This window comes from Phoca vitulina, unplaced genomic scaffold (genome assembly GCF_004348235.1).
Source record: "Phoca vitulina isolate PV1807 unplaced genomic scaffold, GSC_HSeal_1.0 scaffold9, whole genome shotgun sequence".
Taxonomy (NCBI): Eukaryota; Metazoa; Chordata; class Mammalia; order Carnivora; family Phocidae; genus Phoca; species Phoca vitulina.
Genome location: NW_022589712.1, coordinates 26,790,178 through 26,799,986, shown reverse-complemented (window position 1 = coordinate 26,799,986; position 9,809 = coordinate 26,790,178). Strand labels below are relative to the sequence as shown.

General features: G+C 40.9%; 1 pseudogene across 1 annotated transcript; it reads left to right on the top strand.

Annotated features, from left to right (window-relative positions):
* Positions 1-1,451: 1,451 nt before the first annotated feature.
* LOC116634765 lies at positions 1,452-2,030 on the top strand (annotated as a pseudogene). Its single transcript, XR_004300027.1, has one exon. The product of XR_004300027.1 is annotated as a superoxide dismutase [Cu-Zn]-like (transcript).
* Positions 2,031-9,809: the final 7,779 nt, after the last annotated feature.

Below are 9,809 nucleotides of genomic sequence, written 5' to 3'. Positions count from 1 at the left end.
CTTGCAAATGAAAAGACATGGACATGAATATTTGTAGCAGCATTATTCAGAACAGCCCCAAACTGAAAACAGTCCCAATGTCCATCAACAGTAAAATGGATAAATATTGGCAGATTTATGAAGTATATATAACATCACCTCTTACAGATACACTATAAATACTATGGTATGTTTCTTTATGGTTCTTTTTGTGCATATATAATATTAAAGGTACAAAATCTGCATCCTTTCTTTAAAAATGTAATAACATAGGCATTTCTTCATATGATAAAAAATTATTTATAAACATTTTAATATCACGCAAAAATTGACCTTATTCTTGTTATTATGATAATTAACATGCCCTGTGTGTCAAACACTGTGTTAAGCACTTCATATTCCTATCCAGCCTAATCCGCAAGCATTGTGCTCCAACCTAACCCTGAAGTCCTGGTCATTTGTTTCTGGTCTAAATCCCCAGCCAAGGGCCTCTGGTGCACTAGTCCTCAAAAACATTCCTTTATCGCTTTGCCAAGCTGTCAGCAAACAGGGCCACCCCCTTGACCCTCTGGCCTAGACAATTCCATCTAGCAGTGCAACACTAAGACTTGTGACCAAGTGGTCATGGCGCCATACTCACTACTGGCATCCTGTTCTCCAGTTCCTCTATGCCTTTCTGAAGTTTCTACCATATCACTGTACTGCTGCCCTAACAATCCTGCCTCAAAAATGGACTAAGTTCAAGAGAATAAGAACCCTGACAATAGACTTCCATAATCTTCCTATTCCTTCTTCCTTCTCATAATCCCCTAGGCAGGAAGGCGTTGACTTGGCACCTCCCCTCCCTGGCTGGAACTCCTCTTCTTAAGGCAGGAGAACCGTATGGTCTAACTATAATAGGCCAAAAGGAAATCTTTTCTATGCTGTGAAAGGAACTGTATGGTCTGAGCTCTCTAGGCTCAGCCCTTGACATGGGACCAAGAGACAACCAGCAATTAGTAAATATCCCAAACAAAAATACATTGCCGGGCTATCTAAAAATTTAGATCCTCATCTCACAATTATTATTCTGAGTATAGCATGAGTGTCTGTTTCACGTGTCTCTCCTGATATGTATTCATTGTTTATTTTTTTAATCACTACATTTACCGACCAAAAAAAAAGAGAAGAAAAAGAATCTTCGGTTATTTTAATTTGCATATTTTAAATTTATAACATTGAAATGTTTTTTGTTTGTTGACAATTTTTATTTCTAGTTCTATGCTACGTGACATCCTTTTTTTTTTTTTCGTATTGGGGTTTTTCTCATAGATTTTTTGTCACTGTTTATTTTGAAAAATCAAATATAATAACATTTTGTTTATCATGTTGGTTGAAAATATATTCCCCAGTTTGCCTTTTAATTTGGTGTATGTAGTTGGCTTGTTGCACAGAAGTTAAAAAAAATATGTTATCAAATTTATCAGTTTTCGGCGTCGGCGTCTTCTGTGGCGTCCTCCTCTGCCTTCGGAGTCCTCACAGCCTTCGGAGCCCGGACTGGAGCGCGGCCTCGCGAGTCATGGAGATGAAGGCCGTGTGCGTCCTGAAGGGCCAGGGCCCGGTGGAGGGCACCATCCACTTCGTGCAGAAGGGAAGTGGGCCTGTTGTGGTGTCAGGAACCATTACAGGATTGACTGAAGGTGAGCATGGATTCCACGTCCATCAATTTGGAGATAATACCCAAGGCTGTACCAGTGCAGGTCCTCACTTTAATCCTCTATCCAAAAAACAGGGTGGGCCAAAAGATCAAGAGAGGCATGTTGGAGACCTGGGCAATGTGACTGCTGGCAAGGATGGTGTGGCCACCGTGTCCTTGAAAAGTCTCTGATCACACTCCTAGGAGACCATTGCACCATTGGCCGCACAATGGTGGTCCACGAGAAACAAGATGACTTGGGCTAAGGTGGCAATCAAGAAAGTACACAGACAGGAAACGCCGGGAGTCGTTTGGCTTGTGGTGTCATTGGGATCGCCAAGTAAATATTCCCTAGGATGTGATCTGAGTCCTAGTAGCTCCTATATTATCTTGCTAGTTGTAGAAATTTAACTTAGTAAACATTAAACACTGTAACCTTAAAAGTGTAATTTGTGTGACTTTTTAATTGCTTTAAGTACCTGTAATGAGAACTGATTTATGATCACTTGGAAGATCTGTGTAATTTTGTAAAACTCCTATTCAGTTAAAATGTCTGTTTCAACAATCTCTGTATTTTGCCAAGCTTAATAATCATATATGGGTATTAAACTCAATTGTCTGAATTTCTTCGATTCTCATTCAAGCCAGCAATAAATACACCATATGGCACTGAATTTTGAAAAAAAAAAAAAATTATCAGTTTTCTCTGTTCCTCAGTACTTTTAAACTTGAAAAGTCCTATCACATACAAAGATCCTGGTAAATATTTACATACATTTTCTAAAGTGTTTATGATCTGATCTTTTTATAACTAAGGTTTCAGTGAGATTAAAAATCTAATATGTTTACATGTATTCTTAAAGTAAGATCCATCTCTCAACTGGAAACTTTTTTTTATGTCTCCCTACTATGTGCCAAATATTTTGTGTATGTTTTCATTGACTCTACCTGAAATGCTTGTAGATGGGCACAATTATTTTCCCTTTATAAGACATGCAGTTCAAGATCAGAGATGTCAAACACAAGCTTGTCCACAATAGTACAGCTAGTGAACAGAGCAAGTGGACTTGAGCCCAGTGGGACTGACCATAGGATGGAGCTGGCGCTGGCTGTGGGCATTGGCTAAGCCAAGCATCAGGAAGGCTGACTTACGGATGCTAGTGTTTAAACACAGCTGATTTCTCCAAGTTTCCTTTTCAGTTTCCAAATTCACAATGCCATCCCACAAAACTTCAGTTGGGGTGAAGGGAACGATTGGGCCTCATTTCTGGGAAAGATAATGATGTTTTTCTTTTCTTGTCACCTCTAGTTCTACTCCCAAACTGTGTTATTAAAAAGTAACACCAACAGGGGCCCCTGGGTGGTTCAGTCGGTTAAGCCTCCGACTCTTGGTTTTTGCTCAAGTCCTGATCTCAGAGTCATGGGATCAAGCCTGCATGGGCCTGCATGGGGCTCTGCGCTCAGTGGGGAGGCTGCTTCTCTCCTCTCTCCCTCTGCCCCTCCCCTGGCTTGTGTGCTTTCTCTCTATATAAATAAATAAATTAATTAATTAATACATACATACATGCATATACCTTAAAAAAAAAAAAAAAAGCAACACCCACAGCAAATGTCCTGAGCCATTGTTCTCTTCCAGCCACATTATGGCACTACGGTCTGTACTAGTTGGCTCAGTAGAATTTTCTGTGATGATAGAAATCTGTACTTGCAATGCCCAATATAATAATGTGCCACTGGCCACATGTGGCTTTTGAGCACTTAAAACTGTGGCTAATATGACTGAACTTTAGTTCAATTTAATTATAATTAGTTTAAATTTAAAGAGCCACACATGGCAGTGACTATTTTATTGAGCGGGGCAGGTCTATAGATTAATTCCTTGCAATTAAGTACCGAAGACGTCCATACCCCAAACTTTAAACTAAAAATATCTTCCCCCATACGAGTCTATTCTAGTGTGGGTGAAACAACTAGCTTAGTATTATTGGGTCCACTTTGCCAGAAGGACATTATTAGTCACGTCTACCAGGAGAGTGTCAGGAACCATGGGCTGGTAGAGCTCTGCTGTTTCTAAGGAAGAAAATGTATAGACATTACACAGCACATGCATGATTTTTGTTAAAATTGCTTGTACCGAGTCATCCAAGCAGAAAGGATGACGGTGTCCACGATCAGTCCATCCGAACCCTAACCTGCTGGGCTTTTCCACATCAGTATCCACATCTCCCTGGAATCCGGAAATGGCAGCTGACCCCAGAAATAACTGAAGGTCTAGGGACCCCCATTTCTCCTTGAACATTTATCCACCAGTGGCTTCAAGGTTCCCACAAGCAAAAGTCATAACAACCAAAAAGCAAGGGGGGAAAAAATCCCAAATGCTAAGAGTACAATAAGTGATCAGAAAAAGATACTTTTCTGAATTGGACTGGTTACTACATCTTCTGGTTCAAAATAGGTAGGGTCCCTCCCTGCCCTGCTTTCCTCTCTTCCCTCCTCGGCTGGATCTCCTGGAACTTGCTCCTTCATTGCATATGACGAACTGCCGGGAGCCTTTTAGGTTTGTTCTGATCCCTGAAGGTGAAAGGCACTTTTCTCTGGTTCCCAGAGTATTCACCTTTGGCTTCAAGCTGTGGCGCACTGTTCTGACAAGGCCCTACTTCAATCCTTTTCAAGGGTTTTCCACTGTTTGGGGCCTCTAAAATTCTACCTGTATTCCTATCCCATTAATCTTCATGTTGGGTGGTTTACCTATGGCTTGTTTAACAACCAGTTGTAAAAACATGGTCTACTGCTCCCACGTCTGGAATGAAATAGCTGTTGAACAAATATTTTGTGAATGACTCATAACCCGGGAACATTTAAGTTGCAGAATGAATGACCAAGCCGATCTGTTAAAATTGATGTCACCATCACCCACTTCACAGTAGTGTCACAACTACCAAAATACTTTAAACTTCTGTAACAGAAATAACATTTTGAGATGTTAAGTCGTTATCTTTTTTAATTTCTTGTAATTCCTTTTTTTCCTAAATGTCCCAGAAATCACTACCCATTGGATCCATGGACAGACTTCAATGAGAATGAGAGGCACCATTTCACTTTGTTTAAAAATGGATCTTAAAAGATTACAGTTAGACAAAGGTCTGCAAACAAACACTCCTGTTTTGCAAAAGTCAAGCCTTGCTGAGAAAAAAAAAAGGTTAAAAAGAAAACATGTGCCGTCTGATGGGCTGGATGTTGGAGGACTGCTTCTGGGGTTGAAGGGAGAGACAGGAAGCTCTTAGCTCCAAGAAGGGACTAATTCACTAAAGCCCACGGAAGCTTTCCTGGGCTGCAGAAAGGAGCCAGAGGAGAGGTACAGGAGAAGGGCCAAGGCCAGACCTAAGCATAAGGACAATTAGAGAAGTTTGGGGGGAACCTGGGAACACAGGGTGAGTTTAGAGTATAGCCAGTTCTTGCAGATTTCCAGCAATCTTGACCTGAAGGAATGGGTTGGCTTGGGGCCACCCCAGGTCCTGGGGGGCTCACACACAGCGGTGTGGTACTAAGATGGCAAGGAGAGGATGGGACTGGGGGGAAAGGGAGGAGATAGGTGCCAAGGGGACCACCTGGTGGTGTGAGGCCTAAGGACAGAGTGCAGAATCCATAGACCCATGGAGGCCATGGGACAGGTCCCTGAACATCAGCAGGGAGCACTAACATGATATCCAAGGAAGATGAGGCTAACTACCCCACTATGAACAGCAGAACTCAGGGAGCCCACTCCTCAGCAGAAGGATGGGGGCTGCAGAGGGCAACCTGGGGTTCCTCTCACTCTTCTGCCTCCACACAGTCCTCCAGTCTAGACCAAGAGAAGAGGAGAGGGAAATTCTTCGAAGAGGAGAAACTGTCCTGAAAGAAGGTTTGAACTTTGAATGGACTCAGTATTTACCCCCAAGAAACCCTGTTAGTCTGGAGAGAACAGAAATTGTCAAGGAAAAGATTCCCATCCTCTCAATACAAACAGGGTCTCTGAGCAAGATGAGCTCGTGCCGAAAAACAAAGAAATATGTACCTTTATTTTTTTTTATTTATGCACATTTGATTCATATTGTGTGTATTTTGATCCCACTACAAATACATCAAGCATTTTTCCATCAAAATGAAGAGGGAAAAAAATGTTCCCCATTCCCCAAATTAGAAACAATTACCAGATTGCATTGTAAATTCAGAAAGCTCCCTCATTCAATATACACTGTGTTCTATGTAGCATGCAATGTGCAATCTCTATACGTTCAGATTAAAAATGTAATGTTTATTTTGGACATTGTGAGCAAATTATCCTCACTGTTAGGGGAAAATGGAAATATAGGTAGAAAGATAATACCTGTATTAGTTATAATATTTTTTAAAAATGTCTTAACCTTCCTTTTTTTTTAAAGATTTTTATTTATTTGAGAGAGAGAGAGCAAGAGCGAGAGAGCATGAGTGGTGTGAGGGGCAGAGGGAGAAGCAGACTCCCCACTGAGCACAGAGCCTGAGGTGGCGCTCGATCCTGGGACTCCAGGATCATGACCTGAGCTGAAGGCAGGCGCTTAACTGACGGAGCCACCCAGGCACCCCAGCCTGCTTTTAACAAGACCTCAAACCAAGGTTATGCATGTGTTCATTGGTCACCTGCATGTTGTGATTTCATATCCACAGTTAACTTCCCACACCTCCAACTCTTCTTTATAACCTATGTATAGATGTTTAAATTGCCACTTGAGCCCTTAAAGTTAAGCAGTATCTCTATATGCAAAATTATATTCCTAAAATCATAATACATCATCATCATTAGGAATAACTTGCTTATTACTTGAGTTATAATTTACACCATGATTCACATTATTTCACTTAGTCTGGACGGTAGTGAGGGCATTTATTACACCCATTCTACAGATGAGAAAATGGAGGCTTCTCTGTTCAATACTCTTTCTGAACGAGAACGAACCCAGATCTTCAGATTCTCATACCTGCACCACCATCTTATTCAAACATCTACTTGGGCTTTTGCCATTTGGGGATAACTGATTTGATCGTTGGCACTTACTTATAGCTTTAAAGTGGAGTAGAGTTTACATCCACCATTGGCACAAAGACTTCTCTGGCCAACCTTGTCCACACTGACCTCACCTTCCTCTTAACGCCCACAGCACGTCTGTCCTCTTGATATTGCTATTTGGTAATTCCTCATCTTCTTCCTTGAGACACCTCTTACACTGCTACTCATCTATCAATATGTTTACAGCTTGTTGCCCCAACTAGACAGAGCTCCTGAAAGATCTTTTCCTATATTTTCTATGGTTTTTCCATACTCCCTTGCAGAGTACTTGGCACACCACAGGTCTGCACGTATTTCCAGAGTCGTTGATTGACGAAATAGTTTGCTTCCTCTCATTCAAAAGAAAAAGGGTCCCCTGAGATTTCTGGACCCCTGAGACAAGAGAAGAGCTCCAAACGCAGGGAACCACACAGAGGGACAACATCCAGCTTCACAATTTTGCTTACCACCACCCCTGCCAACCCCAGCAATTAATTCATTATTTAATCCAGCCCAGTAAAGACTGGGTGATTTCATTCTTCCGACAAGAGCTCTGGTCTGTATTTAATGACTAAAACATACAAGTGTGGCTTGCAAATATTATAGTAATGACTTTATATACAGATCAATGCATTCCCAGGCTATGCCTTGCATGGCACTATCAAATGTAATCGGGCTTTCTAACCTCGTGACACAGCCCATCAGCTACAAAGTGCCTTATTTCCTTTTCTTAAAAAGTACGTTCAATCTCCTCTGGACTTTCCCGTCTGTCAGTGAAGCTTGAGGTGACTTCCTGCTCTGTCAGCTGACCATGAGTCACTTCACGGCTGCACATTAGTTAGAGACGCTGCTTCAGCTCTTCGGCTAGCTGGGAAAGAGAAGGATAGGCGTGAGCTATGGGACCTTCTTCTCAGGTCTCAAACCTCTGGGATCACATTTTTTCCGTGTTCATTGAAAATTTCCAGCATGATAAGCTCTGCTCTTCAGTTTCTGGTTTTGTGGTGATCCTTCAAAAGACAGGAAAACCAGTTTCCCACGTTCCAGAATGAAAATGACACTTTAAAAAATCCACCTCTGCAGTGAATGAATCATTTGTCGGGCAACCCCTTTCTCCAAGGGGGTCCTTCCTTTGAGCCACATTTCGGGGATATCTTCAGTGAGGTAAATGACAATGACAGAAGCATTTGTTCTGGGATTTGAAATGATGCAAGTAGAATTCAAAAGGAATTTCAAAATTACAGGAAAGTAGCTATGAGGGTAGATAGGGAGGATGTGAAATACAAACAAGAAAGCTTCCCAGGTTGAGGAAGCCATTGGAGGAAAATCATGGGGAAGTTGGGGGCTCAAGAATAAGAATAATCTATAGAAAGTTAGAGGAATTTGGAGACCACATCTGCCTTCTGCAAATATCTTGCTTATTCTTTAGCTACTTGGTTTAAAGTCCTTCTCTTTAAAAAATAAATAAATAAAGTAAAAAATAAAGTCCTTTTCATTAAAAGAGGATAAGAGAGCAGTGACAGTAACCTACTTCATCTGATACTTTAGGAAAAAGCCAACAAAATACTGTTGTGGTATAATAATGTAAATACACTAAAATGTAAATAAATTAAACATGCACTTTTCCTAATGAGACCAGCAAAACAATAATCCAGTTACAATGTTATCACCTCTGATTTATCCATCTATATGGCTCATTAGCAGTGCCAGGATATTGCCTTACTCTTTTTGTTTCTTTTTTTTCTTTCTTCTAAGGATTGTTGGCATGAAAATTATTTGGAAAAGAAAAAAAAAAAGCAGGTAAATTGGATATGTGGGTAGAAGAGTAAATGTATGCTCTCACAGCTCCTAATAAGAGGTATGTTTGGTGGGGGATGGGGAGGAATTGCACAGTCAAAGCCCTTTGAGATCCAAAGTAGACCCTGACATAGTAAAGGTAAGGGAACATCTGTGAGCCACTCCCATTAGAATATTCCACAGCATTCTACATATTTCAGTATCACTATGGATTAAATTACCTACAACCATTTTAACCAAACGCAACCTCCCAAACTATTGACATATGTGTAAGTTAAATGTATGGCAAGCTTCCATTCTGAATTTTTTTTCAATGTCATCCAAACTGGAAACATTCTTGTCTATTTGCTGGACCAAGCCTGATACTGATTTCAGGGGGAAAAAAAAAAATGTGTCGGGTTTTTTTAATCAAGGAAAAACAGGCTAATGTCCATCAAAGGAATAGGTGATGAATAATAAGAATTGGCTATAAATTTACAGTGGTTTATCGCTTCTCGGCCTTTTGGCTAAGATCAAGTGAAATTTACAGTGGTTTAAGAAAAGATAGAAGTCTCTTTCCTCATATAAAAGTCTGGAGGTAGGAACCTGGGTCTAGTATGGCAGCTCTGATCCCCAGATTTTTCAGGGATCCAGGTTCCATCCAGCTTTCTCTTCTGCTGTCCCAAAGCTATGGTTCTAAAGCTCTGGTCCAAGAGGGAGGTCTCACCATCAGACCTACATTACAAGTAGCAAGAGAGGGGAAAGAAGAAGTCTATAGGGCTTGGAGTGCAGATGTCATTGGTCTGTTAGGGAAAGTTCCCAGAAGCTATCACCCACATGGCACTTCCCCTTCTATCCCATTAGTCAGAAGTTCATCACCCAGACACACCTAGCTGCAAGGGAGCCTAAGAAATGCATTCTTTTTCTGCACAGCCATGGACCTCGCCAAAAGTCTGTCACTGAGGAAGGAGAAAAGCTAGATATGGAGGGTAATTTGCTGTCTCAGCCATGAAACCAAGAAGTATGATATATCACTTAAACAGGCTCTCACACTTCCATGTAATGTGCTAGTAAAGTCATCACATTGGGATGAAAGTTTGGCTGGAAACAGAAATAGCCCTTTACATTCAATATAATAATTTATGGATCACTTGGGAATTCTAGACAGGACATAGCCATCTATCAGCTCTATAAATCATGTGCATATCTACTTCTTTATCCCAACATTTCTTGATTGGCCACAATATAGATTTATGTTAAAGAAATAAATGTAGCTATTAATATCTTGGATCAGCCTATTTAAGCCCCAAAGAGAAAAGC